Genomic DNA, 19,006 nt, shown 5'->3' on the forward strand with positions numbered 1-19,006 from the left:
CTCTTTCCAATTATTTCACTACATTTTACTATTACATATGCCCTTGAGATTATTTACGAGATTATCTCCATGGTATATAATGGCATATTACTGCAAATTTCTTCCCACCTTTGTGTTCAGTGACTTAGCAGCCTGAAATCAGCTATGATGGGAGTATTGACACCATGGAAATTGATAATTGCTGCAAATTAGGAATACCTCCTCCACACCTACCTCCAGAGCCAAATGTTAAATATTTACCAGTGTAACAGTCTTATCTTGTCTGGAATGTTGCAAAAGCCTCCCAGCTGGTCTGGGGAGCCACGATTCCACTATCTTAACTAATGTTAATTTTTTTTTTTTTTTTTAATGAAGATCAGATTGCAAGACTTTCCTGCCTAAAGCTCCCCAACCCCATTGGCTGCCCAATACCTTCTCGGGAATGTGGGACCTAGGTACCTTCCTGCCTTGTTCATCCCTTGCCTTTCTTCCTATTCCCTGAGCCACCTGCTAAGCTCCTCCCCATCGCAGGAATTTTTTTTTGCTGATTCTTCTTATCCTTCTTTCCAAGACAAGATCAGCTTTTTCTCATGTTCAAGTGTCAACTCAACCATCACCTCCCCAGAGAGGTTTCCTCTGATCATGTTCTTGACACCCACCACCCTCCCCATTCCTAGATCCCTGCCCTTCTCCATAGCTAGAGGTTGTTCTCTTCCTTGTAGCCCTCTGCACCATTTTAATTCCTCTTGTTTATTTATTGGTTGACTTTGTCTACTTTCTGTCTCTCGCTAGAATGTGAGCTCCACCAAAGGAAACCCTTTGCCTTGTTCCTGGCTGTCTCACCATCACCTAGAACAGTGACTGACACATAGTAGGTACTGAGTTGAGGTGAACTCCAGCCCACCCAAAGACCCATGTGGGGGCCAGCCAAGATCAGCCAAGCCTCAAGCCTTGTTTTAAGCCACTGAGTTTTGCAGTGGTTTGTTATGCAGCAATAGCTGATCGATACAGATTCTTTTGTGGGTTTTCCTTTCTCTGTCCAGGGCTCCAGTACTGGCTTTCTCTTGTCCCCATCCACATGCAGCTCGCAGCTCTATATGCTGTGTGTGGTCATCTCTGTCCTGAAGGTTCAAACCCCCACTCATGTGCTTAGCTTTCCAGTCTGTGTTACCCACACTGGCCTCAGTGTCTGAGCTTCACAGAAACAGTCTCTCCACCTGGACTTCCCTCAGGCTTCTCAAATTCTACATGTCAATAAACATGCAACATCCTCCCCAATTCCTGTCCCCTACATATTCATTCTCCTATGGGTCCTGCCCCAGTGGTGTCACTCAGGCTGGGAACAGGGGCTCACAGGTGGTAGATCCCTGTACCTCACACCCCATGGTCACGAACCCTCACCTACTTCACCCCCTAATTGCCCCTCATAAAATATCATTGCACCTCCCTCTCCTGCCACCGCCCCATTCCCAAGCCCTCGTCACTGGAGCTATTACAATGGTTTCCCAACCTAGTGGGTCCCCAACCAAGCTAAGCATCACTACCACCGGAAAGAGAGTGCCAAGGGAGTGATGTCAGCTGTCATGGATCACAAACCTCTCCCTGAAGTCACCACCCCCCCCACACAGCATGCCTTTCAGTATGTGGCACCAAGTGCAGCAGTTCCTGCATGGACCCGCGGACCCTGAAGCCCAACTCTCCTCCTCTAACTAACCCTGAGACATTGACCAGGTTGCTCAACCTCCTTGTGCCTCAGTTTCTTCATCCCTATAATGGAGATAATAACTGTACCACCTATACTGAGTTGTTCTGAGGGTTAAATAATTTTACCTGCATGTAGGGCATTTCAAACAGCACCTGGTACACGACAAGATGTAAAAACGTTAGATATTGTTACAATGGCTTTGTTTCCATGTGACATTCTATTCTGTGTGTCATTTATCACCCTTTCATAGCTGTTGATAAAGCAAAAGTTCTTTTTACACTGTAAGATATTCTCATCTCTTCTGTCTACTCTTTTACTATCTGTGATTTAGTAATAGAAAGCAAAGCACCATCATGAGTGAATGGACCATACTAGGTAATTCTTCTTGTATAGTTTCCTATTAAGAACATTCTATTTGTTTTTAACACACAACTAAAACCCACTATGCCTCTCCATCTCCCCACAGGCACCCCTGTCCACCTAATCTTGGGGTAGTTCCTGTTTTTCCCAGACACACCTTGGGAGAGTGCAAGGCCTAAACTCGTTGATGAGGCTGAGCAGGACCAAGGATGGGGGTCTGTGGGCACAGCAGTGGCTGTGAGAGTCAGGTCAGGCCAGGCAGCGGGTTGGGGGGGTGCTGCCCTGGGCCTAACAGAGCCTAGTGGAGGGAGGACAAGGAGCAGGGAGGGAGGAAAGGCAAAGGCTCAGGCCAGGCCACATCTCCATACTGAAACATACATTGTGTTGAGGCCAAACCAAACGTTAGATTGTGGGAGGGAACAGAGAGCCCCTTTTTTGTAAGTACCCCTCATGCCTAGGAACTTTGCCATTCTGTAATTCATTTAACGTATTTACAGAACATGCATTTACTGAGCCTCTACTCTGTGTAGGTGTTGTGTCAGGCTCTGGGTCACAGTTGCCTAGAAGATACGACCGTGTCCCCTCCAGACCCTTCAGGCACGTATCCTTCTGCCAAGGGTTTTTGTGGTGAGCAGATGCTTTTCTCTGCCAGAAGGCTTTCTCTTGCTGACAGGGCATGGGACTAGTTAAAGTCCTCTCAGAGGAAGCCCTCAGTCAATGAGGAGTGGGGATGGGGGATAATAACCCATCTCCTCACCCCTCAGGTAGGACATGTCTGGGATGTGTTCCACACGGTTTCCCAACAGGCTGAGTAATACTGAGCCTGGTTGCCCACACCAGTCATTTGCTTGATATTGTGTTACTTGCCTGATACAGCTCCCTCCCATTCTACTTCTCTACCAATGTGTCCTGTGATCACCCCCACCAAATGAGTCACTTGAATCCCAAACCCCCTGTCAGGATCTGCTTCTGGGAAAACCTAAACAGTGAATAAGATGAGGGTCTCTGCCCACAGCAAGGTCCTTAAGGGCAGTTGAGTCTTTACTGGGTCTGTGTATCACTCTAGGCTGCTTGCCCAGCCTGCTAGTGAATACCAGGCACTCAACAAACACCAACGAATGAATGAATGAATGAAGAACGAATGAATTTCCTCTCTAAAACCCAGATCGTCCTAGAGGGGTACACCCATGTCAGGGAAGTTAACTGGTTTACCCATGGTCAATTAGAACTAGTTGATATGCCAGCCAGAGGCTGAGATTCTGGATTTTTCTTTCAAGTGGAGGCTCACCACTGGGAAAAGACTGGGTGTTGAAAGTTAATCCTGGTTAATTCCCACTGATTAATCATTAATGTGTTAAGGAACTGCTGAGATTAAAAATAGGAATGAACAGTTTAACTTCAACTCAACTCCTCAACTCCCTCACCACAGCTTGTATTTTCCACATCTTTCTAACAACAACTAGTACAGTGATGGGGGGGGTGGTAATGTGAAATTGTCCAACAAATAGATATTAGGAACCGGATTCTGCAGCCACAGGGACCTAGGAAGTGGTGTGGAGCAGATTAGGCTGCAGCAGCCCTTTTGGCTTTTTGTAAACCTTAATTTGAAAGAAGCTGGCTTTGGCTCAAGTTCAAAGAGTTGGCCTTAAGAGACCCCGATATAATGGTTAAAAACCAGGCCTAAAATTACCTTAATTGAAAGACTTATTTGGTTATGAAGAGACAGTAGTTAGCTTATATTGAGGGGAGGAGACCATATTATGAAGTACTATTTGCTCAGTTTTCCGGGAAACGGGTGAGTTTGCTTGGGTCAGACCCTCTCACCCTCTTCCTTACACGGAGTAAAACACCATAGGGTGGATTACATTTATTGCTGTGCCCGCCGTGCTTTGTAAGGAGTAACTCAAATAGACTGTACTCAGTTGTACCACCCCTAAAAATGGGTGCAATCACATCCACCCTCGACTCCTTATGCACCTTCTGGTCTTTCGATCCCAATTCCTCCATTTGCTCAAGAAAATCCTTTCTGGTACTGAATGCCATCTCTGAAGATTACAGCTCGTCCTCTTGGGGCTGACCACCAGCAGAATTTGTCCTCACACCCTGGGCCTGGAGGTGCCGCTGCCTGGGGGAAGTTAGTGGGTTTAAATAAGGCACTCCTCCCGGCTGTTGGCGGGTTGCGCAACCGCGCTCAGGGTGACACCCACCGCCACCTCGGCCTGCCGAGATTCAGGGCGCAGGCTCCGCACCGTCAGGATTCGAACCTTCCGCAGCCTGCCTGGGCAGAGCCGGCCCCTAGGCAGTGACTGCGAGAGGCGCCGCGGGCCTGGAGTGGGCGGGGCTGACCGGCGGGCCCCCCACCCTCCGCCTTTGGCTGGGCGTTTCGGCCCCGCCCCGCCCCCGCGCTGGGCCGAGCGCCGCACCGCGCGACCCCGCCCCTCCCCGGCCCCGCCCCCCGCGGCTCCCCGCAGCTCCTCCCCTCTCCCATTGGTCGAGGCGGAGACCCTCCTCTCTGCCCAATGGCCGCCGCCGCGGCTCGGCCGCCTGCGCTCTGACTGGCCAGCGACCCACGGAGTGGCGGGGCGCGGGCCAATGGGGAGAGGCGGCTCGATGAATGGCTGGCCCGGGTGGGGAAGGCAGGAGGCGGTGATCCCAGTGGAGGGGGCCGTTCGCCAGCTCCGAGGCAGAAAGTGCCACGACTCCACACGCGCGCACGCAGCCAGCGAGCGGCCGGAGCGGACGGCGGACGGGGCGGACGGCGTCGGGGTCGCGGCGCCTGCAGCTGCTCGGGGGCGGCTTCTCGGCGGAGGCTCGGCCGGCTCCTCTCTCCCGGTTCCGCGGCGGCGGCGACTCCTGCCCTTTCGCTCTCCCTCCCGCGTCTCCGGCTGCAGGTAAGAAACTTGGCCGGGCCCTGCAGCGGCGGCGGCGCGCGGGCCGGGCCGTCGGGGCGCCAGGGCCGGAGCCGGCAGCGCCGCGAGTGACACGTCTCATTGGCGGCCCCTCCCCCGGCGGCGCCGCCCGTCGCCTGCCGTCGCTGCGGCCGCCGACCCTCGGGGTCGGGTCGGACCCCGGGGGGCGTGTGCCGGGCGAACCCCGTGCAGGGGCGGCGGCCGAGCGCGCCCCGCGCTGTGGACCTCACGCCCCTCGCCGTCCTGGTGGGGGGAAACCTGCGGCGGCCCGGCAGTGCGACGTGGCGACCCCTCCCTCCCTGCGGGCCGTCGGACCGGCCCGCACGCTCCGAAGTTGGGCTAAGAAAGTTGGCTGCGGGGCGGGGCGGCGCACAGCTGGCGGAGGAAGGGGTTAAGTTTCGGGAAGCGGCCGGATGACGTTGCCCGGCTGGAGTCCGGGCTGGAGGGATGGGGGGGCGGGCGGAAGGCGGCGGGGGCCGGCCGGGGGGGAGGAGGGCGGGATTGAATGGGGGGCCCGCGGGCCGAGCACGCCCGCCTGAGGGCTGCGGCCTGGAGGCGCTTCCGGGGGGGCGGGCGGCCCCCGACAAGGCGGGCCTGGGACTCGGGGCTGCGGGGAACGCCGTGCAAGGACCGGGACCGTACGGGGTCCGGACGCCGGGGCGGCCGGGGTGGCAACTTCCCGGAGTGCGGGCGGCGGCTCTCTGCTCCCCCTGGCGGCGGGGCCGGGGGCTCCGTTTCCCCGGCCCGGCAGCGCGGAGCCCGGCGCGAGGCGCCCAGCGGGGTGATGGGGCCACCCGGGCCCTGCCCGGTCCGCCCCGCCCGCGCCACGATGAATGGGCCAGCGGTGCCAGGCCCAGGCGGAAGCGGGCACCTCCGGCCCGGGCGGCCAAGCGCGCTGGCACCCGGCCTGGCGCCGTCCCCGGCCCGCCGGGCTCCCCAGTCCGCGCCCTGGGGAGGAAGGACGGGCTGGGGTGTGCGCTTCTAGTAGGGCGTCCGGGAAGCGTCGGGGACCCTTCCCCAGATTACAGATAATAAAGGATAGCTCACTGTGGTGTAACGGTTAAGGGAGTGGGCTTCTGAAATCCCAGCAGCGTTCAGGGTGACCTGGGCCAAGCTGTCTCACTCCGGGTGTCCGCTTTCCCGTCTGAAAAACGGGGCTGCCAATCATTTCTACTTAAGAGAAAAGCGGTGAAGACCCAGCACACGTAGGGAATAGCCAACAAGTGTTGCTTGGTACTGCTGGGATGAGTTTTTAGGGGCTTGCGGGGCATGAGAGGGAGGTGGAGTCTGGTTCTGCCTCCAGCCTGCCTACCGCAGGCGGAGGGCTCACAGAAGTCCCAAGGTCTGGATTCCACTCCCAGCCCTCACTTACAGACCCTCTGCGCAAGTCCCTTAACCTCTCTGAACCTGGGTTTACTTATCTGTAACCTGGAGATATACCACCCACTCACAGTACGGTCAGGGCAACCTCCCCAGCAAGAGCTGGGAAAAACTAGGACCTTGTGCAAACAGAAGGCAGTTTGGCAATAACTCCTGGAGGTCGGAGGTCAGCAGAGACTGGGAAGCACCAAGGAAATGAAACTTTGAAGGGTGCTTGGGAACCTCCCACCTCACTGCTTGCTTACTGTGCTGGAACCTGCAGCGTGGGGGTATTTTTTGGAGTTTGGGGAAGTGAGACCACCAGGGCCTCAACATCCTGAACTAGAGATCGCTTTAGAATTCTGATTGCTGAGTGTTTCTGGAGACCCGGGTCTTCTTTCCAGCACTCTCAGGAGGGACAGCTGCACGTTTTACACCCGCCCTACGCAGTTGGGAAGCATTCTCCTATTGACTCTACCTCCCTCCTTACACTTTCCTTCTGTGCTTGCTCTTCTTAACTTCCTCTTAATCTGACACCAGAGAAGTCTTGGTGATCCTGCAGCATGCTGCTTACGATGGTGATGTCTCAATTACTTTATGAACTTTCTAAAGGTCAGCCCCACCATGGGCTGCCAACCTGTTTCCTTTCCAGAAAGAAATTTCCGGTTCTAAGGTCCTGGAGATGCCATTTCCCTATCCATTTACGCAAAGGAGGAAAAGTGGAGGCATACCTCCCACTAGGCTGTTTTCCCTTTACCTGGAGCAATGCAACCGTGGCTTGCAGGGCGGCTGGGATAGGGACAAGAAAGGTGTCTTGGGGTTTGGAAACAGAGGATGTTTAGTGGGTAGAGCTGTAGGCACCATGCTGTAACAGGACTCCTTTCTTTCATAGTTAGGAATCAGCCTTTGAACATCTGTAAAGAGATAAGTTAGTGTGGTACCTTGGTGCATGAATATTTTTTGGTGATTGGAGAGTTTTAGATAAGTCCTGAATGATTGAGTCACATTGGAGCAATTAAGCTCTTTGCTGAAACGATTCCTAAGTTAACAGGCTGCAATAATTATACAGTACCAAATTCTGTCGAAGTGGTTGAATGGAAATGGTTTAAGTGGAATATTGGCTTATTATGTAATAGGGACACCTTTTAAAAGTGTCAGGACCCCAGACTCTTCTTATTCTTTTATCTCTGGGAACTTTTACTAATGAATGACACTTAGGCAGGGACTCAAGTTCTTTTAAGACTGTGGATTTTTGTTCGCTAAAATCTTGTTTTGGGAGGGAAAAAATAATGGTCAGTCAGAATTAGGAAGGCAGAGACTGCTATCCAGCTGTACATCCAGGCCCTACAGTAGTAGTTAAGGCCTGGCCTGTAACACGATAAATGTTGACCAAGTGAGGTAGACCGCCATACCTGTTAATATTCTTGCTAGTTAGCCTCCTACTTCATTGGACAACTCAAGCTGAGCTCAGCTTGGTTTTTAAGGTTGACTGTTGAGAATCAGAGTTCACAACTTGGACGCATATCTAGGCCTTGCAGCAGCCCCATTCTATAGAATAGGTATGGTTGTTCCCATTCTGTGGATGGGAACATGGAGGCCCAACAGGTCAAGTGGTGATGGTCAGTTCCTGTTGCCCAGCTGCTGGGCAGTGTGGGCCTGGCCTTCTGAATATCACCCACAGGGCCTGATAATTCCACATTTGCTGGGATAGTAACTACCTAAGGGAGGACGTGGAGCTAGAAGATCAGAATTAAGAGCTGAAGGAAGAAAGGTACACAGCCGATTGAAAATGTATTCAGTGCAAGAAGGTATTTTTCATTTCTTTATCAAATGTCTCCTGTGTGCTGGGCCTTCAAACACTGTAAATATAAATGAGTGAGACCTGTTTCTTGTGTGAAGAACTCTGTTGTCCAATGCAGTAGCTACATAGGGCTGTTTCAGCTTAAAACAAGTACAATCAAGTAAAATTAAAAAATTGTTTCTTAGTCATACTAGCCGTATTTCACATGCTCAGTAGCTGTGTGTTTGCTGTGCAGATTTAGATCGTTTCCATTATCACCAGGAGTTCTCCTGGACAGTGCTGATCTAGAGATAGCTGGAATTCTTTTTTTCTTATTTTTTTTTTTTTTAAGAGTTCAAGGTAGTTGGAATTCTTTAAACATTCAAGTCTCTGTTCTTGAGCATTTAGAAGTATCATGTTGAACCATATAAGATGCCCATTTTATACGTCATTAACAGTTGGCTAGTGGCAGTTCATGGGCTTCACCCTAATAAGATACCACCCTTGGAAAGCATTGATTTCTGCCTCTTTGTGTGCATCGTAAATTGCATACCAAGAAAAAAAGTGGGTGAGGGAGCAGCACAGATAGTGGCCCAACCCCGGGGGAAATTCTTAACCTGCTATCAACAGCATCAGAATGGTCAGCCGGACCAAGCCAAATAGGTATTGGGCAGACGGCATATGGCTTGTAGGGAAAGTTAATATTTAATTCTAAGGGAGAGCCTGGGCAAGAGGGCTATCCAGCATTATGGAAAATTAACTAAGGGACTTCCTAGGAGGCTGTTTTCTTAGGCAGACAGATTCTGACGAGTCTCCTGAAACCAGCAATCCGACTGCCACATCTAAAAACCAGACACATCTGGGGCGCCTGGGTGGCTCAGTCGGTTAAGCATCTAACTTCGGCTCAGGTCATGATCTCAGGGTCCTGGGATTGAGCCTCCGCATTGGGCTCCCTGCTCAGGGGGGAGTCTGCATCTCCCCCTCCCTCTCTCCCTCCCCCTGCTTGTGCAGGTGCATGCTCTCTCCCTCAAATAAATACAATCTTTGAAAAAAATAAAATAAAAACCAGACACATCTAATGTGTTTCCCTTAAGTGCCGTGAGTGACATGTGTATCCCACTGTCTAGCAATGGGAAGCAACTTTGATTTATGAAGAAAGTTTTGTAATTTCTAAATTCGATTATTTTGGCAAGATTGGAACAGCTGCTGGTCCTTAAGCCTTACACGTAGCAGTGTCTTGGTGTTTTCATACTTGGCTCACATGAGTTGTTTCCTGGGTCATTTGCAGGGCTCTGTTATACTCTATACAACTTTGAAAGGATCACTGGAGAGTATTTGGGAAGACTTTGTGAATTCTTGGCTGTACTAGTGGGCTTATCTTAGTCCTCCTTGTAGAATAAGGTAAAACCAAAGTTAACAAAGAACACAGAATGATGGGCAGCTGCTTACTCTCTTTTCGGTCAGACAGGAGGTTCACTAAGATTGTTCTGGAAGTTATCAGCTATTTATAGTGATAATGAATGGCATCTGCTGGCTAAAAAGTTGGAATAAAAGACCATCTTAAGCTGAAACCTTTAATTCCAGGCCCTAACCCTGGTCAAGGTGTGAGTGGACCAGGTCTGTTTTAGGCTGTCTTGAGCCTGGTTCCAAGATGGTGCCCTGCATGGACTGAACTTGGCCTGCACATGAGATCTGTTTGGCCACCCTCATGTTATTAAACAACTAAGCCACTTTTAAAGTTTTTCATTAGAAGTCTAGCTTTGGGGGATTCTTCTGGGGAGAATGGGAATGTGTGAGCACAGCAGGTCTGCTTTCTTGCATGGCAGCCATGGACTTGATCATCTTCTCTGGGCAGGGCCTGTGGGTCTCATTCACCAACATCCTATCCTGGTTTTCATTATGTGCTTGGTGTTGGCAGTCCCCGAGGGTGCGCTGTCTACTCTGGCATCTGAGAGCAGAGAGGAGTTGGAGGGCATCCAGGTGTGACCTGAGCGGTCACCATTGTTTCCTGCTGAGGTGCAGGAGGGAGCAGAGGGAGAAGCGGTACTTGGGGTTCTAGTCCCAGAAATAAATGGTGTGAGCTTGGACCTGACTTTTATCCTTCCTGGGCTTTGGTTTCCTCTTCATGTAAAATGAAACTAGGCCAAATGGCCCCGTCTTTCAGGCCACAAACTTCGGTTTATCCTTAATTCCTTGCTTTCTCATTCTTGTATCCTGTACACCAGCAAACCTCCCCCTTCAAAATAGAGCAAGAATGCAACCTTTCTCACCACTTCTGCTGATACCACCCTGGTCCAAACCCCTCTCCTCTCTTTCATGGGTTACTTCACTAGCTCTGAGGAGGTGTCCCTGCTTTTGCCCTCACCCTCTGCCTTCTAGTCTGTTCCCAGAGCAGGTCATACCACTTCTCTGTTCAAGACCCTCCTTGGCCAGTCTTTACTGTGGCCTCCAAGGGCCCTGCTTTCACTTTGGCTTCACTCCTGCCATTGTATCCTCTGCTCCAGTCACACTGGCCTCTGATTCTCAGGCATGCTTTTGCCTCGGGGCCTTTGCACTTGCTGTTGCTGTCCATGGGACACTGTTTCTTAGATGGCCACATGGCTTATCTTCTTCAGGTCGGTGAAGTGTTATCTCCCTGACTACCCTACTTAAAGTGACAGCCCCTAGCGGATCCCCCACCCTCATCCCTGCTCCCTGTCCCACTTCTCTGTATCGCTTTCTCTTCATTATCGCCAGCCAGGCATGTTGCATACATGACTGACTTTGTCCGTTCTGCTGATGCAGGGATGTGTCTGTTCTCTTTCCCTGAGGTATCCCTAATGCCCGGAATAGTGCCTGGCACACGGTGGGTGCCCATCCTTGCCGAGCTAGTGGGGAGAGGATTTTCTAGTGCTCATGTTCTATGCGTATGTTATTGTTTAGCCTGAAGTAGTCAGGATTCCTAGAGCATCAGATATAAACACAAAAAACATATTACGAAGCCAAGTGATTTTTGGATTCCCTCCAGGCCAGTTATATTAATTTCCGCGCTCCTCGTCTCTCCACAGCCCGCTGTCCGTGTCAAGGTGCTTGGCTGGGGCTGGGCCCTTCCCAGCTGCTTGCAGTGCCAGGAGGAGAACATGCAGCGAACACCCTCGGTCTCCTTCCGTGCCTGTTGGGCATTAGGTGGGGCTGGGGAATAATTGAGTGTATCAGTGACAACATGCTCGCCAGGAAAGAAAATGTTATTTTTGCTTTGAACAATGTGCTGGCTCTCTCTGAGAAGAGGTGGATTTTGTGTTTAGTGAGCAAGAGTGTTCCTTAGTGGTAGGAGGAAAATTCTTTTCTTGTAGATGGCATTTTATTCTCGCTTTTAGTCAGACTTCGAGGAGCACAGGAATTGAGGAGAGGAGCCTCCTGCCTCCTGCACGGAGTTCACTGTCCTCGGAGGACTTGGTGTGTGGAGGCCAGGGGAGGCGGGGGAAGGTGGGTGAGGCAGGTAGTCTGGTTGGTAAGGGTCCATTCCTGGTCTACCGCCATCGTTGTGTTTCTCCTCCACTCTTCCTGCTTTTGCTTTTGGGCAAAGAAATGAAAAGTTGGTCCCGATTCCTCACCCTTTGTGATGGGAGTGTCTGGCCGACTCATTTTCCCTGGAATGGTGAAGACGCTTGTTCTGCCCAAAGCCCAGGTGATATGTTTCTCTGGAACTTCTCATTCAGCGGTTAAAACGTGCCACCCGATTACATCCAAACTGTTTTCTTTTCAATTAAGACAACTCCTGAATAGGAATTAGACGTAGCCTTATTTCTGTTGAATACACTTTCATTTCTTTCTGCCTTCTCGATATTTGTAGTAAGTTGGAAACGAAATAGTAATTTTCAGAATTTAGTAGCAGTCACAGTGATTGAGGAAAAGGATGAATTGTGCTAAAGAATGAATTATTGACCCCCTTAAGGAAGTCTTACGGTGGCGGGTCAAGGGACAATGAAAAGGTCAACTTTAGCTACGACTCTGAAGCCCAGCCACTGTTTTCTGTGTTAACTTGCTTCCCTCCCAAGTTGGGAGTTTATGAAGTTGGAGACTTAATTCTGAACAGTTGGATTTTTAAGAGTGGGTCCGTGGGGCAGCACAGTGGGTGTGGCCACGGATTGCGAGGTCTGGGCAGGAGGTGACTGCCTTCCCAGCCCCTGGCCCCAGCCACCCGCCTCTTCGGTGGGAACAAGGCCACGATGCCTGGGAGAGGGCTGGGAGATGGCAGCAGCGACAGGGCCACAGATGCTCCGGGAACCAGAGATGCTCCGCCTTCCAAGTTCCGGGTGATACAGTTTCCCACCAGAGTGGGCATGTATGTTTTTAAGCTCTTTACTAAAGTAAACTACATACACAGAAAAGTGCTCGGTCATGAGTCTGCAGCCCAGTTGTAAACTGCCACAAACTGATCACCCTGTTTAACCAGCAGATCAAGAAATATTATCCCCCAACAAGTTCCTCTTCTGCCCCCTCCAGCTGCTGCCCATCGCCAGGGGTAGCTGGTTCCTGGCACACAGATTCGCTCCATCGTGTTTGAACTTGAGGTAGAAATGGAATCATGCGGCCCATGCTCTCTTGGGCCTTTCACTGGATGTGGGGGTGGGAGTGCTCTGTGCTGTCCGCCTTGTGGTGGTTCACCGGCATTGTCGCGTGGTACTCCGGCTTGTGAGTCTTGTACCAGTGACCATTTTGCTCTGCATGGGTACTTGGACTGTTTGTAATTGGGGGCTCCCGTTATAATATGGTAGAAATTACATGATATTATGAAATATAAAGTCCTGCCCCTCACTGTGGTGACCACTTATCCACATGGCTTTCGGGTCCGTTCCTAGGAGTGGGATTGAAGCCTCAAGGAGGCATATGCTCAGCTTTAGAAGAGAGGCCAGAGTTTTTCCCAAGGTGTGGGGACTCATTTATACTCCCACCAGCAGGACCAGAGGGCTCGGAATATATTATACAATGGCCGACTTTAAAAAGGAACCAGAATGAAGTTTGAGTTACCATCGCTATTAACAAGAAATGACTCACTCATACCATCCTTCCCCCTTTGTCACTGAGATGGGAGCATTTGGCCATGGAATTCGTTAATCCAAGATGGGCTTTTACAAAAGGCTCGTGAAAGAGGGTCAGGTTTTGTTGCTGATGAGCAAATGCTACCTCCACCACAAATCCGAGTGGAAATACAGCTCCTCTTCACAGCTCCTCTTCGTGAAATGAAGGGAGAGCCTCGATCTGGGGACTGAGTTATCTGATCCCCACCCCCAGGTTAATGTACTGCATGTTGGGGATTTCTTAAAAACAAAGGTGCCAACATTCAGCCCTGACCCCCACATTTCTAATCTGGAGATCCTTCCACCTCCTGGAATCTGTGTGCAGAGCCCAGGTCGGTGGTGCAGGGACACGCTGCAGTCTCCCCTCTTCTTGGGATGGATGTCTATCCAGGTCTGGATTTGGAAGTCTCCCTAGCCGCATAAGCAGCCCTGCTGTCACATAGCAGGGATGTTCACCTTTTTCTTTTAAGAGCTTGGTTGGCTAGGATTTCATTTGGCTAGGAATGCCAAACCTCAGTGTCTCTTGACACAACAGAGCCAAATGTCAGTAGCCCCAAGAAGTGAGGGGGCCACTGTGTTCTGGTGATTGGGTGGTCTGGACCAGCCTTCTGACTGGGAGGGTAGGGGGGTGCAGGGCAGGTGCTGTGTAACAGATAAAAAGCACCTCTGAAAAGCATGGAATGGCTTGGGATATTTTCTTTTTTATTGTAGTGTAATTGATACACAATATTCTATTTCATGTGTACAACAGTGATTTGTGTACACTGAGAACTGATCACACGATAAGTTGAGTTACCATCTGTCACTGTCACAGTTGGTACAATATTATTGACTGTATTCCCCATGCTTATATTACATCCCCATGACTTAATCTATTTTATAACTGGAAGTTAGTCCCTCTTGATTCTCTTCACCCATTTCACTCATTTCACCTCCCCCCATTCCCAGCCTCCCTCCCCTCTGGTAACCACCACTATGTGCTCTGTAACTGAATCTGGGTTTGGTTTGGTGTGGATTGTTCATTTTTGTATTTTAGATTATGACTTATAAGTGAAATCATGTGATACTTGTTTTTCTCTGTCTGGCTTATCTCATTCACACCCTCAGGGTGTGACCATGTTTTCACAATTGGCAAGATTTCATTCTTTTCTTTGCCTGAGTAATATTCTAGTGTGAGAGTGTGTGTGTGTGTGTGTGTGTGTGTGTATGTGTATAAAGTATACCGCCTCTTCTTTGTCCATTCATCTAGTGATGGACACGTAGGTTATTTACTCTTGGAAGATAATGAGGAGGCCAAAACCTCAGTGAAACGAGTGACCTTGGACAGTAAGCCCAACCCTGAGGGCATTTGGCAAATGGGGCAAACTCTGAATTTTGGGGTATCCCTGGGCACAGGGGGCAGTATGATGGAAGAGCCTGCCCTGAGAGCTGGAACCACAGAGGGCTGCACCTCCGGGGTGAAGGCAACCCAGAAATAAGCCCATTCCCCAGCTTGTACTCACAGGCTGTACCTCATGAAGATCCCATGACCTAAGTGGAAGGAAATGCTCCAGCCGATTTTAAAGTTCTTTATTTTAGAGGAGTAGTTCTACTCTAGCGCTTCTGTGCCATCCTGCAAGGGAGCAGATGAGCAGGTCTCCGAAGGACTGCCCCTTTATTCCAGGCTTAGTGAATCCCCGCGTGCAATTTTCACAGGAAAGTGAGCAGTCCCTGGTAAACCCAAGGAATGCAGAGTGCCGTGAATGAGGACCAGCAGAAACAGATCTGTGAAAACACCAGACCGTGGAGGGGTTGACTCCCGATTGTGAACAATGCTTCTTACTATACTTCAAGTAATAGACAAGCTCGAAAATACATACCAGGAAAGGAAACTATAAAACGACCTCGCAAATTTTAAAAAGGAAGCAGGGACAACCTCTAGACATGAGCAGCTTGATAATTGTAATTAAAAACCCAGCAGATTAAAGAGAAAAAGTGAACTGAAAGAGCAGAAGAAAATGTCCAGATTTCATCTTCGAGAACCAAATAGATGAAAAATTTCTAAGACCAATTAAGAATCAGGGAGGATAGACTGAGAAGTGTGTCTAATTGGGGTTCAAGGAGAGATCGTGGGCCAGAGCCAGTATTGGACGAGATGATGCCTGAGGGTTTTATGGAATGGATGAGGCTCCCATTCGAAAAAGGAAAAAACACCCATATGTAGACAGTGTAGTGATATAGGAAACAAAGGGGTAAAAACATCAAGAACCAAAAAACCCAGATGACTTTTAAGGCAAAAACCAAGACAGGTAATTAGTGACAGAGCCTTGCTAAAGGAAATTCTGGAGGATGCTCTAGGGCAAGTAATGGCAAATGGAAGGAGTAAGCTGTACAAGCAAGGAGTAGAGGGTGGTAAATATTTGGGCCACTCTAAACAAATGTGAAAGAATAATAGTAACATTTGGCATGGGGGTGGTGGCTGTAAAAGGGAGAGGATTAAATACATGAGAACAGTAACACTGAAGGAAAAAGAATAATGGAGTTAGGGGAAGGGGTGGACTCGTTTAACTTTGAACTTGGTGAACCCTGCGTGTTCTTTTTTAAAGGTAATTACTAAAGAATGGAAACTGTATTCTGTAAGAGTAGAGGGGGGCAAAATGGAATGATTTAAAACAAAAGAGATAAGAAAGGACAGATGGGAAAATAGCACAAAATAGATTATAGATTTAAACTCAAATATATCAGTATTCATATTTAGTATAAATTGATTAAATACTGCAGTTAAAACATAAAGATATTCTGGATTTAAAAAATCCACTCTTGTTCTGTAAACAGGAGACAGGTTGAAAATAAAAGGATAGAAGATGTATTATAGGAAATCTATTAAAAGAAAACTGGTGTGGGGGCGCCAGTCAGTGGAGTGTGCGCCTCTTGATCTCGGGTTCATGAGTTCAAGGCCTGCGCTTGCCATAGGATTACTTAATAACCAAAAAACAGAAAGAAAAAAAGAAAAGAAAAGAAAACTGGTGTTGTATTATTGGTATGTAAAAGAGGCTTTGACACAAAGTATTATCGAGAGAAAGGGCACTTCATAATGATCAAGGTTTAATTCGGCTTAAAGATACAGCAGTTTTAACTTTGAGTGCATCTTACTAACTTAGTCACAAAATACGTAAGACAAAAGTTGACAGAACTACAAGAAGTGGTCAAATCTATAATCATGGTAAAGACTTTTAGCACCCCCTGTCAGTAATTGACAGCTAAGCAGACAAAAATCAGTGATGATTAGAACTTTGAACAAAATTAATGTGGTCTGTCTGTGACTATATATAAGTAAAATGCTGCAGCCAACTAATACACAGTTGGCTTCAAAATTTTTAAAGATTGGCCATATCTGGGGCCTTAGAGTAAGTGTCAGCGAATTTCAAAGGATTGAGATTATATAGAGCAGGTAATCTGACCACAGTTTAGTTAAACTGGAAATATGAATAAAAATAGAAAATCTCCATATATTCAGAAATTTTGTAAAAGTGTGCTTTTAGCATTTATTTGTAGGTCAATAAAAGGGGAAATAGAGTGGTAATGAAAATACTACACATCAAACCTTGTAGAATGTAGCGAAAGTATTATTTACAGGGAAATGTGTACCTTTAAATACATACATCAGAAAAGATGAAAAGTAGTGAGCTGTAAGTAAGCATCTTTCTCCAGAAGTTATGAAAGACAAAATAAACTGAAACCAGTCAGAAGAAAGTACGGATGAGAAGGAATGAATGAAACTGAAACCAAATAAGTACATAGATGAATCCAACAAATCCAGGATTTCATTCTCAGAAAAGATGAGTAATGTTGACAGATACCAAGCAAAATTGATCAAGAAAAAGGCACAGGGTGCCTGGGTGGCTCAGTCATTAAGCGTCTGCCTTCGGCTCGGGTCATGATCACAGGGTCCTGGGATCGAGCCCAGCATCGGGCTCCCTGCTCCGCAGGAAGCCTGCTTCTCCCTCTCCCACTCCCCCTGCTTGTATTCCCTCTCTTGTATTCTCTGTCAAATAAATAAATAAAATCTTAAAGAAAAAGGCACAAATCCTCTCAAGAATGTAAAATGGGACTTTACTACAAATGTAGAAGACATTAAAAAGGTAAGTGGTTAGAATGAACAACTTGTGCTAAATTAAAATAAATAAAACCAGTGTCATAGATGTTTATTAAAAATATCTGAAGGATCCCAAGGAGGGGGCTATACCACACATCATACATAGAAGACCTATTTTTTTACATCTCCACATGGGAAGAGTTTTGCAAGTTCTGGCAACAAATAAATTTCTAGGAAAATATAACTTACCCACACTGAACCAAGAACCTGAAATAAACAAAGGATATCTACAAAAAGCAAACATCACACTAACCAGCAGGACACCCGAATCTTTCCCTTTGAGGTAAGGAAAAACAGGATAGCTGCTGTCATTCCTTGTCTTTAGCACTGTGCTGGAGGGAAAATTCAAAAAGTGAAGACAAAGATGGGAAGATTGGGGAGAAAGGAACAAAACCATGATCCATAGGCAGGATGCTTATGTACGGAGAAAATACTTTTAAAAATCTAAGGAGGTGTCCCTAGAATTAAGGTTGCTGGGGGGCAAAGTCACCCTATAGAAATCTATTACGTTTCTGGGTACCAGCACCAAACAGAATGAAACAGAGACCACATTTGCAATAGTGGGGAAACTTTGAAGAACCAAGATATAACTTTTTCCAAAAGTGTGTAAGTGTCCAGTTCCCACAGTGTGCATTATTTTCCTCTGCCAGGATACCCGTGTTTTTCTGTTTGGATGTGGTCCGTACAGCCATATAAATGGGCATCTCCTACCCCGATGGCATATTTCGTAGAGCCTTCGTTCATCGCGCGCTTGGGAGTGTTGATGTGCTCAGGTTTGCTTGGATACAGTGCAGAAGAGACTGGTCCCTGCTTTCTGGGAGCCTGATGTCTGGCCCATTAAGAATTCTGTCGTGGTCCAGCACATCTTAACAGTCGTCATTTAGAGAATCATTTAGAGAAGTCGGCGTTCTGGATTCCTGCCTTAGAGGCATGTTGTCTTCATTGATGAGGTGAAGCCTGTAAGCTCTAGGAAGATTTAGGCCTTTTCAAGTACCTACTTTTCCAAACACTGGCATTTTGGAAAAACACAAGAACATGTCCATTCTTTCTTTTTTTCCTTAGGCATAGAAATTGAATCTGAAATAGCCGATGAATAAGCAAAGGCTTATAATAGAATACGTTTCTATTTTTAGTGTTTCATCTTTCTTTAAAATGAGAAGCATTGTTTTTTTAAAGTGGGAAATCAGTTGTTTCCATTCTCTTAAAACATGAAATAAATTATTTCAGAATATGCTGTTTAGCAACCAAATTTTCTCTTAGTTTCTCTGGGTTAAAAAAAAAAAATTAGAGATTACACTTATTATTTAGATGAGATGATGAGAAAACCCTCTTCCAGACATTTAGAAATGTTAAAGTTAATAAACATTCTCTAAAAAAGCATAGCTGAGCTTATAAGCTACTAGTAAGAGAGATTGCCAGAAGCCTTTGGCAATGGAGGGCGAGGGGAATGACTGGGGCCTAGAAGTAAGCTGACCCTGGGTGTGGGTGGAGTCCGGTCAGCAGGAGTCTCCTGAGTCTTTGGCTGTCATGACCCAGGGGGAACAGGAGTTCCTTGAGGGGGGGAATGGGACCTGAGCCTCCCCTCACCCCCTCGTGTGAAACCCGCTCCCTTGAAGGGCCGCTCCCTCAAGGGAAGGGCAGACTAGTGGCCAGGGGCAATGACCCAGGAGCTTATCTGTTTTGTCCTGGGGCAGAGGAGGCCGGCAGTCCCTGAGAATC

The 19,006-nt window shown here is 48.3% G+C and overlaps 1 protein-coding gene across 8 annotated transcripts in view; it reads left to right on the forward strand.

The window, feature by feature from the left end:
* Positions 1 to 4,689: 4,689 nt before the first annotated feature.
* Positions 4,690 to 19,006, forward strand: part of RRBP1 (ribosome binding protein 1) — a 63,586-nt gene continuing 49,269 nt past the window's right edge. For 6 of the 8 annotated variants that reach the window (XM_064572790.1, XM_064572792.1, XM_064572793.1 and 3 more), the window contains exon 1: positions 4,691 to 4,935. The gene's annotated coding sequence lies outside the window, so the exon portion shown is untranslated. Of the gene's footprint in view, positions 4,936 to 19,006 lie in introns of all 8 variants that reach the window. The other 2 variants (XM_064572789.1, XM_064572791.1) reach the window with 1 other exon arrangement.

The sequence above is a fragment of the Mirounga angustirostris genome, unplaced genomic scaffold (genome assembly GCF_029215605.1).
Source record: "Mirounga angustirostris isolate CCGP_5_RB_7025 unplaced genomic scaffold, mMirAng1.0.hap1 SCAF_10, whole genome shotgun sequence".
NCBI classification, from domain to species: Eukaryota; Metazoa; Chordata; class Mammalia; order Carnivora; family Phocidae; genus Mirounga; species Mirounga angustirostris.